The sequence below is a fragment of the Protopterus annectens genome, chromosome 6.part0 (assembly GCF_019279795.1).
Source record: "Protopterus annectens isolate FY-2018-M chromosome 6.part0, PAN1.0, whole genome shotgun sequence".
NCBI lineage: Eukaryota > Metazoa > Chordata > Ceratodontiformes > Protopteridae > Protopterus > Protopterus annectens.
The window spans coordinates 1,549,916,988-1,549,933,358 of record NC_056737.1 but is presented as its reverse complement, the minus strand read 5'-3'; the positions used below and the strand labels follow the sequence as shown (position 1 = coordinate 1,549,933,358).

The 16,371-nt window shown below is 47.2% G+C and overlaps 2 protein-coding genes across 5 annotated transcripts in view; both read left to right on the top strand.

The window, feature by feature from the left end:
- The window catches only part of CEP70 (centrosomal protein 70), a 2,129,610-nt gene that overhangs the window by 529,568 nt on the left and 1,583,671 nt on the right, over positions 1 to 16,371 (top strand). The window lies entirely within an intron of this gene.
- Positions 1 to 16,371, top strand: part of ZNRD2 (zinc ribbon domain containing 2) — a 534,970-nt gene that overhangs the window by 94,421 nt on the left and 424,178 nt on the right. The window lies entirely within an intron of this gene.

The following is a 16,371-nucleotide window of genomic DNA, read 5'->3' as shown; positions in this document are numbered from 1 at the left end:
GATTTACCCCTATTTGGACGACTGCCTTATTCAGGCAGACAGCAAAGATCTTCTGCTTCAACATCTGGACTTAGTTCAACGTCTTCTCCTACTACTGGGATTCTCAGTGAACATAAAAAAGTCACATTTGATCCCTTCTCAACAAATGGTATTCTTGGGAGCCCTCTTAAATACAACCTTACAAAGGGCCTACCTCACTCCAGAAAAACAAACTCAGCTGGCTTCTACTTTCAACACCTTGGCAACTCTATCTCAGCTCACTGCAAGGAAATTCCTGCAGGCTCTGGGCTACATGGCTTCCTGCATTCTGTTGATTCCAAACGCAAGGCTTCACATGAGAAAGCTTCAATGGTATCTGAAAAGTGTATGGTCACAACACTACCACGATCTGGATATTCTGATTCCTCTGATCCCCTGCCTCCAGAAGGAGTTCCTCTGGTGGTCCAGGGCATGCACGTTAAACTAAGGAAAACCTTTTCGTCTCCCTCAGCCTGCTCAAATCCTAACCACGGATGCCTCGGATTATGCTTGGGGAGCACACTTTCTAGACAATTGCCAGCAGGGAACCTGGACAAAGGACCATCTTCACTGGCACATCAATCTGAAGGAAATGTTGGCAGTTCAAAATGCCCTTTTAGCCTTCAAAAACCTTTTACAACCAGGGCCTCTGCTAATTCAAGCAGACAACACCACGGTCATGTGGTACATCAACAAGCAGAGGGGTTCTCATTCATACCCCCTTTGCAGACTAGCTATGGGTTTATGGGACACAGCTCTAAATTTGAATCTGCATCTCCAGGCTCAATTCATTCCAGGGAAACAGAATCTCTTAGCAGACAGCCTGAGCAGAAACATTTCAGATCCTCACGAATGGATGCTAGACACCAACTTGTTCAACAGGATTACTGCAGTTTGGGGATGTCCCCAGATAGATCTGTTTGCATCCCATCTCAATCATCAGCTGCCTTGCTTTTGCACCAGGTCCTTCCACAAAACAGCATGGAGAGTGGGTGCCCTGTCCTTCAGCTGGAGAAGCCTGTCAGCATATGCCTTCCCTCCTCTTCCTCTACTGCCTCGGGTACTACTGAAGATAAAGCAGGACAAGCCCAAGTTCCTCATCTTGATTGCTCCAAATTGGCCTCGACAGTTTTGGTATCCAACCTTAAAGCTCCTGTTCTCGGGGCCTCCTTGGATTCTTCCACTGAACCCTTCGCTTCTGTCCCAGCATCAGGGTCAGTTACTACATTCCAATCTCAAGACCCTTTGCTTGGCAGCTTGGCTCTTCAAAGGAATTTGATTTCCTCTAGCCTTCCCAAACAAGTTTTGGATGTTCTTTGGAAGCTAGACGCCTAGCACTAGGAAATCTTATGCCTCTAAATGGAAGAGGTTTTCTATTTGGATGCAGGACCGAGGCTCTGATCCTCAGGTTCCTGATCTCTCCTCTATTTTGCTTTACCTTTGAACTTTTATCTAAAGGACTTTCCTTTTCTTCCATTAAGATTCATGCTTCTGCTATCTCTGCATTTCAGTTCTGATCCTCCTGTTTTTCACATCCTTTGGTGAAGCAGTTTTGAGAGGGGCTATAAATTTGCGGCCTCCAAGGACCCCTCCGGTCCCTGCCTGGGATCTTAATTATGTTTTAGAAAAACTTACTTTGCCTCCTTTTGAGCCTGCTGCATCTTCAGATATTAAGTTTCTATCCTGGAAGACTGTTCTTTTGTTAGCATTGACCTCTGCCAGAAGGGTCTCAGAGTTGCAAGCTCTCATGGCTGTGGAACCATACCTTATTTTCCATCAGGACAGAGTATCCTTGAGGACCAATCCTACTTTCATGCCTAAGGTGATTTCGAAAGTGGCTTTGAATCAGACAATTCACCTTCCTACTTTCTTTCCAAATCCTCAAAATAAAGGGGAAAGGATTTTGCATTCATTGGATGTGCACAGACAGTTACGATTTTACTTGGACAATACTAAAGATTTCAGAAGGTCTAACCAATTGTTTGTTTCCTTTGCTTCCAGTTCTCTTGGAAAACCTATTTCTAAACAAACTATTTCCAAATGGATTGCTTATGGAATAAGATTTTGTTACACTCATCATGGGAAACAGTTTCCAGGGACCATTAGAAGTCATTCTACTAGAGTAGCTGCTACTTCTACTGCTTTCCTCAGAGGAGTCCCTACCAAGGATATCTTGGAAGCTGCCACTTGGAGTTCTGTGCATACTTTTTCCAAGCACTACAATCTCCCCTTGTTTTCTAAGTCTAGGGCAGGCTTTGCCTCTGCTGTCTTGCAGGGTATTCTTGCCTCCCCTTCTTCTATCTAAAGCCTCCTCCCTCTCTACACTGCTTTGGGATTCCACCCTACAGTTATGACTGCAACAGTGAAACACGAAGAACATAGTACAGTTGTGTACACCTACCATAAATGTAGATGTTCGAGTGTCTTCACTGTTGCAGTTGGGGTTTCCCTCCCTCCTATCCCCTCTTTCTCTCATATTTGTGGTGTATTTGTGTTTCCTTGTTGGATTCATTTTTGATTTGTTGGGGACTTCTGACATCTAGGGCAAGAAAGGCTGGAGAAGATGGCGTCGGCTGAGGGCTATGTACCAAGGCGTCCTGACGTCAGGATACTAGCTTATACAGCCGACGCCGGACCCAGACTTTGGGATTCTGGCCGACCTCGGGCTGCCTGCCGGCAGGAGCACCCTACAGTTATGACTGCAACAGTGAAGACACTCGAACATCTACATTTATGGTAGGTGTACACAACTGTACTTTCGCAAGTGCTGGTCGGCTGACTCCTGAAATTTTCATTTTTGAGTTTCAGAACCGAAGTCTTCATACTAAAGCTAAGTACCCCGTTGGGGAAACTTTTTCTTGCTCTAAACCGATGTCAGAAAAAGTCAATAATTGTATTTCTTGTGGAAAGCAAATACCTCAAAGATTTTCATTCGTACTGTATTCCTTGCCTAGGCCCTGACCACGATGTACCTCGCTGTTGGTTTTGTGCCTTATTTAAGCAACAGACTATTTGTCATCGGTATATATTTACACTTCTAAATATTTTGGTACTCGGTTCAATTATCCAGATATGTCTTTGGTAAGCCATCCAACTACCAACATTCCGAAAAAACGCAAAGATAAAGACAGAGACAGGCCGCTTTGGTCCAAAGCTGCCTACAACACTTCTCCTAAGCCAGTCACCAGTTCACCAGTACTCAGTGAGGCGCTTTCACAGCCCCTGATACCTGCTACTTCAGATTTGCAACCCTCTACTGAGACCCATTTGGAGTCCGGTATGTAGTGAGATGCTTCAACTGTGGAACCTGCGGATGTCTCTACCTTGGATGGGTCCGGAGCCACTGTGCAGGCTCCGGCTTCTGAGGGTGTATTCAGGCCTACTGACTTGCATATTAAACCGACACCATCTTCTTCTTCTTCAAGGCCTGAAACTCGAACCATGCGTAGAAAACCGATGCCCAGACCACATGGTCAGACCTCTATGCCTAAAAAACAAATGATAAGAATGGCTGAAGACCTTATTATTTTAATCGGGGGAAGCCATCCTTCCCCCTCTAAGAGACATAGGACTGAATTTGCTTATGATACTTCTGACCAGGATTCTGAAATTTCTGTTTCCTCTGATGACCAGGATTTACCCTTATCTACCAATGAAGATTCTGATGCAGAGGACTCTATTCCCTCTGCCCCCCACCAGAGGATTTCTCTTTTGGTTAAACCTTGCATACTGTTAGGGAGCATTTTCGCTGGGAAAGCCAGGATTACTCTGATTCTAAAAAGAGGCTTAGGGATGTTCTTCGTGTTTCACTGTTGCAGTCATTACATTTAGGTAATCTGCTGGCAGGTTGCCTTCAGTTGGCCTAATTAACAAAGTCTTGGGTCCTGCGTCAGTTGCTGTCCCTTCTTCTATGATGTCAGGTCGTCAGGGGTATAAAACATGCAGCCGACGCCATTACATCAGTTTTTCTTGCTGTGCGGTGCCCGAAGCAGTTCGCAAGTGCCGGTCTGCAGACTCCTGAAATTTTCGTTTTCGAGTTTCAGAACCGAAGTCTTCAACTAAAAGCCAAGTAACCCATTGGGGAAACCTTTTCTTACTCCTTACCGATGTCAGTAAAAGTTAATAATTGCATTACTTGTGGGAAGCAAATACCTCATAAGGATTTTCATTTGTACTGTATTCCTTGCCTAGGCCCTGACCACAATGTGCCTTGCTGTCGATTTTGTGCTAAATTTAATTGACGCACGATTAAACATTGGTATATTTTTGCTTCTAAATATCTTGGCTCAAGATTTAACTATCCAGAAATGTCATCGGTTAGCAATCCGACTACCAGAATACCTAAAAAACGCAAAGAAAAAGACAGAGATAGACTGTTGAGGTCCAAAACCGATGACAATACTTCTCCTAAGCCAGTTGCTGGTACTCAGTGAGGCGCTTTCGATGCCCGATACCCACTACTTTTGTTTCGCAGGCCTCTACTGAGACCCATTCGGAGTCCGGTATGCCACGCAATGCTTTAAGTATTGAACCCATGGATGTCTCTACCTTAGATGGGTCCGGTGCCGCTGAGCAGGCACCAGCTTCTGAGGGTGTTTTCAGGCCTAAAGATTTGTATATTAAATCGACACCATCTTCAAAACTAAGGCCAAAATCTACTTCTATGTCTAAAAAACCGACGCTTGGGCCAAGTGTACAGGCCCCAATGCCTAAAAAACAAATGATCAAAATGGCTGAAGATTTAATTACCTTGATCAGGGGTACCCGTCCCCCTCCTGCTAAGAGGCCTAGGCAGGAGACTGACTGAATCTTCAGATCAGGTTTCTATTTCTTCTTCTGAACAGGATTTATCTATACCTAGTTATGAGGACTCTGATGCAGAAGATTCCATCCCTTCTGCTTCTCCCCCTGAAGATTTCTCTTTTGGAGAAACTTTACATACCTTAAGGGAACACTTCCACTAGGAAAGTCAGGATTTCTCTGAATCTAAAAAGAGACTTGGGGACTTTCTTCTTCTTTCTCAGCATAGGCCTTTGGCTATACCTCCTGTTCTAGACATTGTTGATGTTTTCTCAGAATCCAGTATGACTCCTGATTCCCTGCCTCAGGCCCCTAGTAAGCCAGACAGATACTACAGGGTTCCTAACTCCCACAAATTCCTTTCAAAAACCCTACTGCTGACCCTGAAACCATTTCTCAGGGTCCCAAGGGTGTTTAGGCCTCTACTGCTAAAAATTCTACCCCTTCTGACAGAGATTCCAGGGCGCTGGATAGATGGGGTTAAAAAGGTTTACATGTCTGCAACCTTGGCAATCAGGGCTTTTAACGGTCAGTTTCATAGGCTTAAATATCCACAGCATGTCATGGGTTTACCTAAACAGAAAATGATGTTGATCTCTGACTGTGTGGAAAATAGATTTGCAGGATTTATTACATTCAGCTGAACAAGTTGGAAAACATACTTTGCAATGTGGTTTTGATTCTTTGGAGGCCTCTTGCAGGGCTGCTGTTACTGGATCTGTGATAAGAAGGCATGCTTGGCTCAAGGAGCAAAATCTGCCTGACCATGTTAAAGCAAAATTGTTGGATGCTCCTTTACAACAGGACAGTCTCTTTGGTAATAAGGCTGAAGAAGTTTTAAAAAAAGATTGAAGATGAAGCTCAGTCTATGCAAACTGTGAAAGATTTCTTACAAGTGCAGCCACCCAGATTTAGCAGGCACTGGCCTACTAAGAACTGGTCCTTTCCAGTTCCCATGAGAGCCACTCAAGTTAAATCCAGAATTCCAAAGGCTCCAGGTTTCAGTCACAAGGAACTTTTAGAACAAAACAAGGGGGGTGCCTCCACTTTCAAACCTGGAAGCAACAAGGCACCTCTCTATGGTAAACAGTCTCAGTGACTTTCCACTACAGTCACCAAGCACTTACCTTTTGGCAGTCCCTTTGGGGGGAAAAACTGGCACTTCATGCACGAAACTGGCAACTGATTACCCAGGACAAATGGGTTTTAAATATAGTATCCCAAGGATACAGATTTCATTTCCGCACGTTGCCAATCCCAAACGGATGGCCAGATCTGCCTCCAAATCAGTGGGCAGAGGCCCAGAAACAAGTTCTGTCCCTCATGAATATCGGGGCTATTCAGCCAGTACCAGAAGAGGAAAAGGGATAAGGTTTCTATTCAAGACATTTCCTGGTACCCAGAAAACACAAATCATGGGTCCAATTCTGGACTTATCCATTCTAAATACATTTCTGGACATTCCAAAATTCAAGATGCTGACTCTTCAACAGTTACTGTCTATGCTAGGCAAAGATGCCTGGTTGGTAGCTCTAGACTTAAAAGAGGCTTAACTGGATATCCCAATCAGGGAATCTTGCAGAAGATACCTCTGCTTCAAAGCAGGCTACTTGCATTACCAGTTCTCTGCCCAGCCCTTTGGCTTATCTACTGCGCCCAGGGTCTTCACAAAGTGCCTGGCACCAGTAATTGCTTTTTGCGGGCAAAGAAATATTTAAATTTATCCATACCTGGACGATTGTCTAATTCAGGCATAAAACAAGGACACTCTTCTAAAGCATCTGGCATTTGTAAAAAGGGTTCTAACTTGTCCGGGATACACCATAAATGAAAAGAAATCACAACTGGTACCCTCTCAAAAAATTACATTCCTGGGTGCAAGCTTGAATACAACTGCCCAGATGACTTACCTTATGCCAGAAAAGCAAATTCAATTGATGACTTACTTCAAACAGGTGGCCGTAAAACCCAGCTATCTGCAAGACAAATTCTGCAGGCCTTAGGATTCATGGCCTCCTGCATTCTTTTAATTCCATATGCAAGACTGCATATGTGGAAACTTCAGTGGTACCTAAAATGTTTATGGAGTCAACATTGTCACAGCCTGGAAACAATGATTCCTATCATACCTTGCCTACAACTAGAGTTCCTATGGTGAGCAGAGGCCTGCCACCAAAACAAGGGACTGCCATTCACTCCACCCCCTGCCGCCCAAACCCTAACTACAGATGCATCAGACTATGCTTGGGGGGGGGGGTGCATCTGGCAGGGAAATGCATTCAGGGCAAATGGAGCCCAAATCAAATGCACCTACATATCAATCAGAAAGAGATGCTAGCTGTACAGAATGCTCTGACAGCCTTCAAGGACTACCTTCATCCAGGGCAACTATTGATAGACAGACACCACCACAGTCATGTGGTACATAAACAAACAGGGGGGTACACATTCCTACCCTCTTTGCAGACTAGCCATGGCATTGTGGAACACGGCCTTGACCTACAAGCTCAATTCCTGCCAGGAAAGCTAAATACTCTGGCAGATGAACTAAGCAGAAATCTTATGGACCCCCACGAATGGAAACTGGAACCACAAGTTTTCAGCATGTTGACACGCAAATGGGGGAGCCCAGACATAGATCTTTTTGCCTCACCCCAGAACTATCAGTTGGACAAATTCTGCACAAGCATTAATCACAAAAAGTCCTGGAAAGTGGATGCTCTATCTTTCAGCTGGAAAAACCTATCAGTCTGTGCTTTTCCCCCTCTGCCTCTGCCTCTGCCCTCCAAAGTCCTACTAAAAGTCAGACAGGACAAACCAAAAATGATTCTGATTGCTCCAGACTGGCCTCGCCAACACTGGTACCCGCTCCTGTGCAATGTGTCACACCTTCCTCCGTGGTACCTGCCTCAGACACCTTACCTACTGTCTCAGCAGAACTATCAAATTCTGCCCACTCAACTACAAACTCTGAATCTTGCAGTGTGGCTAATCAATTGATTTCACCCTTGGCATCTCTCAGCAAACCTGTGATGGATGTCATTTTGGAGGCTAGAAGGCCTAGTGCTAGAAAATCTTATGCTGACAAATGGAAAAGATTCTGTGCCTGGAACCAAGCACAAGGAATAAGCACAGCAATGCCCAATACTCAATATTCTGCAATACTTAACTGAGATGCTTCACAAGGGCCTATCTTTTTCTTCCATAAAAATCCATGCATCTGCCATTTCAGCTCATTACAACACAGAACCTCCCCTCTTCTCTCATCCTCTGCTAAAGCAGTATCTCAGAAGGGCCAAAAATTTAAGAACTCCCAGGAGAGCACCAACTCCTGCATGGGACCTCAATTTTGTTTCGGAAAGTCTCACTCTACCTCCTTTTGAGCGAGCTGCTACTGCGGACCTAAACTTTCTCTCTTGGAACACAACCTTTCTTTTAGCACAGGCTCTTATGGCAGTGGAGCTTTTCATTATTTTTTATCCGGACGGGTGGCTCTCAAGACCAATCCATCCTTTATGCCGAAGGTGGTATCCAGTGTGGCTCTTAATCAGACCATTCATCTGCCAACTTTCTTTCCCAATCCACAGAACAAGGGTGAGCAGATTCTGCATTCATTGGATGTACACAGACAACTAAGATTCTACTTAAACAGGACAAAATCTTTAAGAAAATCTGAACAACTATTGGTGGCATTTGCTGCAGGGGCAGAGGGAAAGGCTATTTCAAAGCAGACTATTTCCAAATTGATAAACCATTGTATTCATTTCTGCTATATGCACCATGGTAAACCTGTCCCCAAGGGGATCAGATTTCATTCCACCAGGGCTGCATCTACTTCTGCAGCCATTCTCAGAGGGGTTCCTACCAGAGCTGCTACTTGGAGCTCAGTTCATACGTTCACCAAACATTACCATTTACCTCTCTTCTCTAAATCGAGAGCTGGCTTTGCCACTGCTGTCCTGCAGGGCCTTATAGCTTCTCCTAATGCTGTATAAATCCATCCTCCCAACCATAGCTTTGGGATTCTACCCAAATGTAATGACTGCAACAGTGAAACACGAAGAACATAGTACAGTTGTGTACACTTACCATAAATGTAGATGTTAGAATGTATTCACTGTTGCATTCCTGGTTATCCTCCCTCCAGCCCCGTTTTTCTCTAGCTATACCTCTCCTTTCTTTTAGTATGCTTAAAAGCCTTTTTCGTGGTATTTGGTTTTGTTTGGAGGTATATGTTTTGTGTTTTAAATTATATGCATATATATTTTGCTCCCCAGTTGGGGGGCACCTGACATCTGGGGCAAGAAAAACTGATGTAATGGCGTCGGCTGCATGTTTTATATACCTGACGTCATGGAAGAAGGGACAGCAACCGATGTAGGACCCAAGACTTTGTTAATCAGGTCGACTGAGGGCAACCTGCCAGCAGATTACCCAAATGTAATGATTGCAACAGTGAATACACCCGAACATCTACATTTACGGTAAGTGTACACAACTGTACTATTTTCTTACTCCTGCCCCAACACAGGCCTTTAGCTATCCCTCCTGTACTAGACATTATTGATGATGCCTTTTCGGAATCTAGCTTGGCCCCTGACTCTTTTCGTCCTGCTCTCAGAAAACCTGATAGATATTACAGGGTTCGTGACAAGTTCCTTTTTAAAAATCGTACTGCTGATCCTGAGACCATTTCACAGGGACCCAAGGGAATTAAGGCTACTACTGCCAAAAATCCTACCCCCTCTGATAGAGACTCCAGGGCGCTGGATAGATGGGGTAAGAAAGTATACACTTCTGCAACCTTGGCCATTAGGGCCTTAAACTGCCAGTTTCACATGTTAAAGTATCAGCCGCATATTATTGGATTGCTTAAACAGAAAATGATGTTTATTCCTGACTGTGCTGAAAATAAGGATTTACAGGATTTAATTCATTCTGCTAAACAGGTTGGAAAACATACTTTTCAATGTGGTTTTGATTCACTAGAGGCATCTTGCAGGACTGCTGTCACTGGGTCTGTACTTAGAAGGCATGCTTGGCTTAAGGAGCAATCTTTGCCAGATAATGTTAAAGCTAAATTGCTGTATGCTCCCTTAAATCAGGACCGCTTGTTTGTCAACAAAGCAGAAGTTGTTCTTAAAAAGATGGAGGAAAAAGCTAAATCTAGGTAAACTGTTAAATTACAAGTACAGCTTCCAAGATTTAGTAGGCATTGGCTGTCTAAGAATTGGTCCTTTCCTGCCTCTTCCAGGCCTTCTCAGTCCAAACCCAGAACCAGCAGAACACCCAGGCTTCAGTCCCAGGGTATACACAGGACTAAGCAGTGGGGGGCTCCCACTTCCAAATCAGGGAGTAGTAAGACTCCCCCCTGTGGTAAGCTGTCTCAATGACTTAACTTAAAAACTTTTAAGCACTTCTCAACTGACTGCTCCTTTAGGGGGAAAGATTGCTGTGCAGGCCAAAAACTGGGTTCTTGTTACCAGGACAAATGGGTTTTAAATATAGATCTGAAGTAGCTACTTCATTTGATCTGCAACCTGTGGTAGTCTGATCCAACCTCGGATCCGAACCGGCGGCTTTCCAAGCTCCAAGATCCGAGCTCCTAGCTCCTCCCCCCTACCCATCATCCCTTGCTACCAACCACATTACCTCAGATCGTTTTTTGCTGCGGCTAAAGACAGTTGCTTCATAGTGAAGAGCTCCTGGCCTGGTGAGATTGTTCTATTTATAGGCTTTTTTTTTCTTGTTTAAAATTGTGTGTGTGTTTTAAAAACCCTTTAAAACCCTTTAAAAAAAAAAAAAAACTAACCAATCTTCCCTTAGTTTAACTTTATCTCTCCCCCTCCCCCCCTAGTGTTTGGGTGTGTGTGTGTGAGAGAACTTTATGGCTGAAGCTAAGGCCATATTTTCAAAATGTACTGAGTGTGGCCACAAGCTTTCCCCAGCTGATGGCCACACTCAGTGTGTTTTGTGCCTGGGGGCAGCTCATCTGTCGGAGGCCTGCCAGATATGTGCGGCCTTCAACCCTCGGGCACTCAGGGACAGGAAGAACAAGCTGATCCTGGCGGGAAAACTCCCCCAGGAATCGGCTTCTTCTTCCTCTCACAGCCGGGCTCAAGCTACTCCTGTAACTTCTGCGCCGGCTACTCCCTTAGCTGTACCCGGGACTCAACCTCCCTTATCGGGTACCAGCTCTGTGGAGTCTAGTGCTTCTTCCCACAGGGAGAAGAAGAAGCACAAAGACAGAGAGGGTCACAGTTCTAAAAGGCGGGCCGAGTCTCATCCCTCGGCTCCACCTGAAAAAATTCTGAAGTCCCCTGTGAGGGTCTCCGGATCCTCATCCTCTCGGCTCCATTTACCTTCTTTTTCTCCGGAGCCGGAGGAGGAGGATAGGTCTCCCTCGAGGTCTGAGGCCCTCCCGGCCTGCCTCGACTGCCTCTTCGCTGTCTACAAGAAGCATCTCCAAGCAGACATGGATCGGATGATGCAAGATTTTACAGACCCAGATGCAGATGGGGATGCTCTTGCCTCCCCTTTGGGAGGAGTGCAGCCCCATTTTGCCCGATCGGTCCTTCTCCGACCCGTTTTCGGGTCTCGGAGTTATCGGATCCAGGCCCTTTCGGATCTGGGGATACGTCGGCGCCGATAGCGATTGTGTCTTCGACGCCGACTATACCTTCGAGCTTGTCGGATCCGAGCTCTCAGGGGTGAGGGTTGAGCATCGGATCCGAGAGGGTGGTTGTGTCTTCGGCGCCGATTGGGTCGGAGCACACCACTACCTCGGGTCCGATTGCTTTGGCTCCGACCCCGATCCTGTCCTCGGAGCCGAGGAGGTTACTTTCTCAGGCTGGAGACAGTGAATCTCCCTCAGCTTTTGAGGTAGTGGAGAGGGTACTGTCGAGGTCATCCAGGTCCCCGACCGGGCCTTCGGATCCACCCGTACCCCCACTGTATCAGGGTCTGTCTTCGATCATCCGTCCATCCGGACAGCCTGCCCAAAGCCTCCAGTTGGTTCCTATGGAGGAACACCACCCTGCGGATGAGCCCTCTTCGGACAGTCCCGCCGAAGAGGCACCTCGGAAGCATAAGTGCAAAAGGAGGCACCTGGACTCCCCCGAGTCCATTACCACAGATACGGATTTGGATGATACGGAGGGCTCCCCAAGGTCACCCCCTGAAGATGTCTCCTCGAGACATCATGGAAATGTTGCGTATAAGAGGGGGGTGGTCTGCCCAAAAGCCCTCCCTGGACGAGTCCGTTTTTCTGGAGGCCTTTGAGGCAGGCCCATCTACCTCCTGGGTGTCCCCCCCAGCCGACCCCTTGGTGGATTTAATTACCACCAGGGCTTGGAAGGAGCCCGACACTGTGGAGCCTATCCCTAACAAGGTCCTCAGCCCTCCCTCTGATAGACTGTCCGAAGAGGGCTCGTCCTCAGGGTTCAGTCCTGGGGCCGCTCTTGTTTGGCATCTACTTCTCTGAAGTACAGGTCAACACTAAGGGACTCTGGCTAATAAAGTTTGCAGATGACTGCAAATTGGGAGCCAATATTGAATCCCCAAATGATGTGGATACTCTACAAAAGGGCCTTACAGAAACAGATGCTTGGTGCCAGAGCCATGGGCTCAAGCTCAATGCCAAGAAATGTATTGTTATCCCCTTTGGGAAAAAACATGTATCCATGAATTACCATATAGGTGGCAGTACACTAAACACAGAAAGTGCGATAAGAGACTTAGGGACACAGGTGGACAGTGGTCTCACCTTCGATAACCACATCGCCACAACAGTCAGGAAATCCTTCTATGTGGCACACCTCATCACGAAGGGCTTTTCATCCAGAAAGAAGGAAGTCATTGTCCCACTGTACTCATCCCTCATTAGACCCATTATAGAATACAACGCCCCATTTGGTATGTACCTCTCAAGACATCTGCAACAACTGGAAAGGCCTCAGAAATACCTCACTAAAAGAATCACAGGCCTAAAGCAGATGCCCTCGCTGACCGCCTTAAAACCTCCAGCTATACTCTGTCGCATATCGTCTACTCAGAGGCGATCTCTGCTTAACATACAAGGCCATGTCAAACCCAGAGCTGTTGGACATGCTACACTTAAAGAAATCCCAATCCCTCAGAGCTACACACTCCAGGGATCTAAACCTTGTCATCACAATAAACAAAACGTGCTGGAGGGATAGATTCCTGACCCAGAGACTCCCCAGACTCTGGAATAGATTGCCCATACATGTCAAGCAGAGTGCCTCTTTGGACCTCTTCAAGAGGAACCTTGACAATTGGATGGGAGAAAGGAAATTCACCCCAGGGATCATGTCAGTCACCCTGCTAGACAGGGGTCCAGGAAAGTAAATAATGTGGGAAGAAATAGCCAGGGAATTGTTATGGCTAGGCTTGTATAGGCCCTAGGGCTGATAGCCTAGTACCAACCTATGAACCTTCTTGGTCCAAAGGCGCGCTGGTTGATGCTATGTTGGTGGCGGCGGCCACTAAGAAAGAACTTGCCCAAGAAAGTTCTTCGGTCCATCCGCCGGACAAGGAGTCCCGGTCATTGGACCGTATTGGGAAGCGGATGTTTGCTTCAGCGACCTTTGCCATAAGGTCGCTGAACTACATGGCACACACCATTAGGCTACAGCGTGACTTAATTAAGGAATACGCTGCAGCCCCTCCGGAGTCCATGTCGGTCCCAGACAAAAAGGTTTTTGAGACTCGAATGGCCACTCTAAAGTCCATATCAAATACATCTATGCGGCTTCTTTCCCATGCCACGGAAGGAGCCGCTAGAGCTAGCGGAGCTGGAGTGGTCTTGCGACGTCTCTTCTGGCTCCGCCTTTGTGACTTCACGGAACCCTTTAAGGCGTCCTTCGCGAACACCCCTTATGACGGTTCGGCCTTATTTGGCTCAACAGTTCGCGACACGCTAGTCCAAAGCGAAAAGGATGGGAAGACGCTGTTGGCCGTCGGAGTCCGCTTCTCTAGCCCCCAAAGATCCTTCTCCAGGAATCAGAGGGGGCAAAAGAAGCTGTGGTTCCGTAAATCTCAGCAATCCCGTCCTGCTGCGGAAAACTCGTCCTCTAGAGGCAGAGGAGGACAAGGTGGGCCGCCCAGAGGCAGAGGGGCAGTAACTCGGGTCTAGAGAACCTTTCTCGGACAGACCGCAACAGCCCTGGGGCTTGCCCGACTGTCCCTCTCTGGAGGCAGTCGGGCGATATCGGAGCACCTGTCAAACTGGGAGTCCATTACAAAAGATCGATGGGTGCTCCGGATTATATCCAGAGGTTACACTATACTGTTCACACCCCCCCCAAACCCAAACGTCTCCCTGATGTTCCACCCCATCAGAGGGAGTCCGCAGCTCTGGAAATTTCAGAGTTGCTAAGAAAAAGAGCCATCCAGCCCGTCCCCCCAGATCAGTCCGGATTGGGTTATTACTCCATGTTCTTCTTGGTGCCAAAGAAAACGGGGGTCCGCAGACCCATCATAGACCTCTCGTCCCTGAACCTGTTCATACCCAAGGAAAAGTTCCGGATGGTCACCCTACAATCTATTCTCCCCCTTTTGCGGGAGAATGACTGGATGTGCTTGTTAGACCTCAGAGATGCGTACTACCATATACTAATGGACAGACGATCCAGGAGGTTCCTCCGCTTCCGGCTAGGAGCCAGTCATTATCAGTTCAGGGTTCTTCCATTTGGCCTAAACTCAGCCCCCAGAGTGTTTACCAAAGTCATGGCAGTGGTTGCAGCCCACCTGAGACTCCAGTGCATTCAGGTGTTCCCTTACCTAGACGACTGGCTCCTCACCGCCCCCAACAGGCATCTACTGGTTGTGGTGAGAGATTACGCCCTCTCTCTGGCCCGTTGTTTGGGCATTTCAGTGAATCTAAAGAAATCCTGCCTGTGCCCCACTCAAGCCCTAGATTTCATAGGGGCCAGGTTGGATACTCGGATCTCCAAAGTGTTTCTTACACCTGTCAGGCTGAACAGTTTGTCTCTCCAAATCTCAGACATTCTTCGGAGCCCCGCTCCTCCAGCAGAATTAGTCCTGAGGGCGCTAGGGTCTATGTCAGCAGCGATCGGCCTTTCTCTTCATGCCCGTCTGCGAGTGTTACAGTGGACTCTCCAGGTCCAATGGTCACTATCGGTCCATCCCTTAGACATGCCGATTCCCCTGAGCAGGGCGTGCAGACACTCCCTTCTTTGGTGGTTACAGGCTCAGGAACTCAAAGAAGGGAGACCCTTTGTGATTCCCCCAGTCAAAGCCACGTTGACCACGGACGCTTCTTGCCTCGGGTGGGGCGGGCATTATGCAGGCAACTCCGTCCAAGGCACGTGGACTCCTCTAGAGACTGCTTTGCATATCAACGTCCTAGAGATGAGGGCAGTGCTTTTGGCGTTGCAAGCTCTTCATCACCTTCTTCCTCTGGGGACTATTGCAATCCAGACGGACAACATGTCCGTTGTCTAGTATATAAACAAACAGGGAGGGACCAGATCTTACCCCCTGTGTCGAGAAGCCATGAGAGTGTGGGAATGGGTGATTTCCACCAACCGCTTTCTGATAGCAACGCACATTCCGGGATGGTCCAACATATTAGCGGACAAGTTCTCGGGTATTCCTCAGCCCTTACGAGTGGTCTCTGAATCCTCCTGTCGCGAAGCAGATATTCCTCAAGTGGGGTCAACCTCGCTGCGATCTTTTTGCTTCTCCCCTAAACACAAAATGCAGCGATTACTTCGCGATAGTTCCCCCCAGAGGGGAATCCCCAAGGACGCTCTGGTTCATGCTTGGCCGCCTGGTCTCCTTTATGCGTATCCTCCTCTTCCTCTGATGATGAAATTCATCCAGAAAGCCTGTCGGTTGGGGAGCAGAGTAATTCTCATAGCCCCATTCTGGCCTCGACAAATCTGGTTCCCCTTTCTGCAGTCTCACAGTGTGGCTCCCCCATGGATTCTGGACCCCAGACCAGACCTAATCTCGCATCCGACGAGATGCCACACTCCGAACCTGGTCAATCTCCGGCTTATGGCTTGGTTGATCCAGTTCCATTAATGGCTAGGACTCCCAGTATCTCGTCCCCTGTTAAGGCCATTCTGGTGGCAGCTCATAAGCCATCCATCAGAAAGCTCTACAACAGTAAATGGAAACGCTTTTCCATCTGGGCAAAGGAGAAGGAATTGGATCCCTTTACGGTTCCTATTCCCACTATCCTGAACTTCCTGTCCCTTTTTTTTAGACAAGGAGCTAGGGCGTCCACCGTTAAGGTCCAGCTAGCAGCCATCTCTCATTATCACATGGGGGATGGCGTAGATTCCTTGGCGTCAGCAAAAATATGCAAGACCTTCTTAAAAGGTGTATTTCTCTTAAAGCCCCCTATTAAGCCGGCAGTTCCTCCATGGGATCTTACCTTGATCTTACAAGCATTAACAAGACCACCTTTCAAGCCGGCGGCCTCAGTGCCATTGAAATTCTTATCTTGGAAAACGGCTTTTTTGGTCGCTATTACTTCAGCCAAACGAGTCTCAGAATTAC